This window comes from Charadrius vociferus, unplaced genomic scaffold, assembly GCF_000708025.1.
Source record: "Charadrius vociferus isolate BGI_N301 unplaced genomic scaffold, ASM70802v2 scaffold623, whole genome shotgun sequence".
In the NCBI taxonomy this organism is placed as follows: Eukaryota; Metazoa; Chordata; class Aves; order Charadriiformes; family Charadriidae; genus Charadrius; species Charadrius vociferus.
In genome coordinates this window covers 327,932-331,854 of record NW_009647679.1, presented here as the reverse complement: position 1 = coordinate 331,854, position 3,923 = coordinate 327,932, and positions in this window count along the sequence as shown.

Here is a 3,923-nt window from a genome sequence, read left to right as displayed (position 1 = left end):
GTAGGGAAAAGAAGGAACTAATCAGAAATCATTCTAGAAAATATGGAGTAACTGAAATAATTTTAGTTCTCCGGTCCAGTCAAAATAAAGTATGCTCTACCCCTTTTAGCAGCTGATGCTTTCCCCCCACCACCACTTTTTTCCTTCCCCTGTAAAGAATTGTATGCAAAGGCAGCCGGCGTGGGTTCTGGAAGGGCAGCGTGCCAGGCTGGCTAGAGCAGTTGCTGATAGGTAAATTTAGCCTGAATTCTGTTTAGATACTGGCTTTTTCACACCGCCGCGGCTGGGAGTGTGGTGAGAAGCAGGTGCCCGTCTTCACTCACAAATTCTCTTCCCGGTGACAACCTGGCAATGCAGAATTGAAAGGTGAAGTGAAGCTCTTAAAAGCGTACGCGAGAATTGGATGAAAAGATATGGAAAGGTTTGTTGGTCGTATTGGCTGCTTGTATGCCAGAGACTACTCCGTGAACGCGTTGCCATGTGGATTGTTTATAACGTGAACCTCAAAACAGGGGCTGAGCGAGCGGCGTGCTGCTTTAGCGCTCTGCGTGTATCGTTTAAAAGAGCTGGGCTGGGCTGGGCTGGCGTGGAGAGATGCTTTGTTCGATTTTTCTTGTGAACCAGTTCCACCAAACGTGAGAGCCAGTTTTATTCCAAAGTCTAGCTGGTGGTTTCAGGGAAGCAGATGTTTAAGTATCTTGCTCGCTCTGAAATATGTCGACGTTCTGTATGCTGCTATTTCCATGGAAACAGGTGGTGGCTCAGCAGAAATGGCACAGGGATCTCAAAACTACATTTCCAAGACCAAAATCAAGACGGGTTAGTCATTCTTATTTTCACTCAAACACTGACAGTGGTGCTGAACAGAACCCGACTTTTGAGTGTATTTGGTATAGTCGTGCGAACCGGCAGATCAGTGATTAATATTTTAAATTAATGCTTTTTAAATGGGAGCCGGTGTTTGACAGAACTTCATCAGAAAGCCCTGCATTCACCGCGCTGTGCTCAGCACATGCTCTGCTACGGACTTGAAGGCAGGCACGGGTTTCTCTCTGCTTTGGGCCTCCACCTGCCGCAGAGGAGGTGATGTATTGGATGAGAACTACAGATTTCAGCTGGTTGGCTAACTGCTTTTTGAAAAAAAAATAAAGTGGCTTATGAAACGCTAACCTGATAACTCATGAGTTTGTAATCTTTAGCAGCATGTAAAAATGAAGCGAGCCCCGTTTTTTGGGCTACTCTGTTTGCCTTCGGGGACGTTTGCTTTGGGAATGGCCTACTTAGAGCCAAAGTAGTTACCCCAGTTCAGCACCACTGCAGCATTAAAAAATAGGATTAACCTAGTGGGACTTGCTGCTTCCCAGGATATCATACAAAGAACCAGTCATCCCACATGATGCTGAGGACGAGGAGCTCCAGGAATTCCTGAAAAATGCTGTTTGTCGCCTCGCGCCATCAGTGTGATTATTCAGCCATTTATTTTCTCGCTCAGGTCGTTCCTCACTGCCAGTCACATCTCGGGAAGCCCCCGGCGCAGCGCTGCCCGGGCGGTGACGGGCTGGAGGGAGTGCGGCGAGGGAGAGGAGGTGCTGCGGGCCGGCAGCGATGGAGCACGTCGGCCTCAAGGACCTCAAGGACGAGGTGGGAGAAGGCACCACCACCACTGCAGCTGCGGCGCTTCGCTGCAGGGGAAGAACCCGGTGTGAGGGCAGCCCAGGAGGGGCTGCTGGCGTCGCACGCTGCCCGGGCGGTGACGGGCTGGAGGGAGTGCGGCGAGGGAGAGGAGGTGCTGCGGGCCGGCAGCGATGGAGCACGTCGGCCTCAAGGACCTCAAGGACGAGGTGGGAGAAGGCACCACCACCACTGCAGCTGCGGCGCTTCGCTGCAGGGGAAGAACCCGGTGTGAGGGCAACCCAGGAGGGGCTGCTGGTGTCACGCGAGGAGGAGGAGGAGGGTGGTGAGGCAGAACCGCAGGCCTGAAGGAGAAATGGGAAGGAGAAGGTGGTGCGGGATTGCTGTGGGGTGGAGGAGGCGGCGGGAGCCGCGTGGGTGTGAGAGGGGAGATGGCTCAGGAAATGGCTGTAACAGAGCCACCTACAAGCAAACAAGCGAGGGGCATCGCTGTAAAAACATTGGCAGTTTCCCAGAAGAACACAGATTTATTATTTTTTTCCTTCACTAAAGTGGAATTTGTTTGACAGAACAATTCCCCTTAGAAATAAAATTCTTTAAACATTGGATCACTAAATAATGAAGGGTAAAGTGCTTAGTGACCTAAATTAGATTCCTTAAAAGGGTACCTGCTACGATCAAACCGTGGTTCTATATGGGCTGCACTTAAGCCAAGTCTTTTCCCCAAATCCAGAGGCAAAACGAGCCTGCAGCTCCTGCGTTCGGTTTGCTGCCTGAGCCTCCAGCGCTTTTTGAAGAGCAAAGGGGAAGCGGTGGGTTTGCCTTTTGTCAGAGCTTCACCGAGTGCTGCGGGTGCCTCGGCGGCAGCGCTGCTCCTTCTGCCACGGAGATGCCAACCAAACCGGAGATGAAGTTGTCTCCCCAGACAGACACTCGCGTCTCTCCTTCGTAACTCCGTGTTTCCCCCTTCCGTGGCTGATTATGAAATGAGCCATAATCCACAATCGGTTTCTCAAGGAACAGAACAGAAACACGAGAAGTAAATGTTCTGGTGAGACCCACTGTCCCCTGGGCTGGTATCTTGCCATCGTACCACCTTCTTCAAATAGTATGAAAAATACTCCTTGTTCTCACCTTGCCTAACCCGTTTTGACCTGGGAGTCAGGTGGGTGCGGACGGAGGGATGTTTGCTGGGAAGGGGAGATGAAGAGGACTTTGGCACCACCTTTCCATCAGTGCAGTGGCCATAAGCCGAGTGAGTTGTGGCCGTACGACTGGTGCCATCTCATGAACTTGCCAAGCCTCGCTCCAACCACACGCGGCTGACGGCAACGGGGAGTGAGTCCTCAGCTTTCTGTGCCCTCTCCAGCCCAATTCGTGGCAGCAGTGAGGTGACCCAGTGCGGCAGTTACGGGCAGATGGTTTAGGAGGGCACTGAAAGCCAGGGGGAATGCGGTGTGAGTTTTTGCTCTTGGTAGACCTAAAGAGTCTTAACATGGGACTGTTCTAAATGCAGAGTAAGAGACAGCCTATGGCATACAACACCACAAGAAAAGTTACACGTAAGAAATTGATTACGCAGATAATACAGTATAGCAAGACTGTAATTATAAAATTCACCTATTTCCACCATCAGTTATCTAATGATTTTATCTAGAAACGGCAGATAACGTCATTCTGTACTACATACAGAAGTGACGGGGTTACAGGGAGACTCGGGGTGAGCGGAAGCACGTGGCCCAGCTCACTCAAGACGGTAACTGTACTCGAACGGTCCCCGAGCACTGACACAACATTCCGCTTTTGATACAGCAGGGGTTTTTTGGTCTGTTGTTTTCAAAAGCACCACACCTCGTACAGATTCAAAGACATCACATGAAATGGTTTAACATTCTAGAAGAGAAGGTAACCCCAAATTTGGTTATGTACCTCCCCATCCCGTTACGGCACAGGAAGGTAATGCCGGGCTGAGTCGGGGTACGGCCGCGGGACCTACTGCGCAGAGAGCTGGGTGTGAGCATGAGGCGTTCCTCCCGGGGAGGAGAGTAGTTCTGAGGAGAGGGATCTGGGGGTCCTGGTAGACGGTAAATTATCCATGAGGCAGCAGTGTGCCCTTGTTGCCAAAAAGGCCAATGGCATCCTGGGCTGCAGAGGGAAGAGTGTGACCAGGAGGTCGAGGGAGGTCATTCTCCCCCTCTACTCGGCACTGGTGAGGCCACAACTGGAATACTGTGTCCAGTTCTGGGCTCCCCAGTTCAAGAGGGACAGGGAACTGCTGGAGAGAGTCCAGC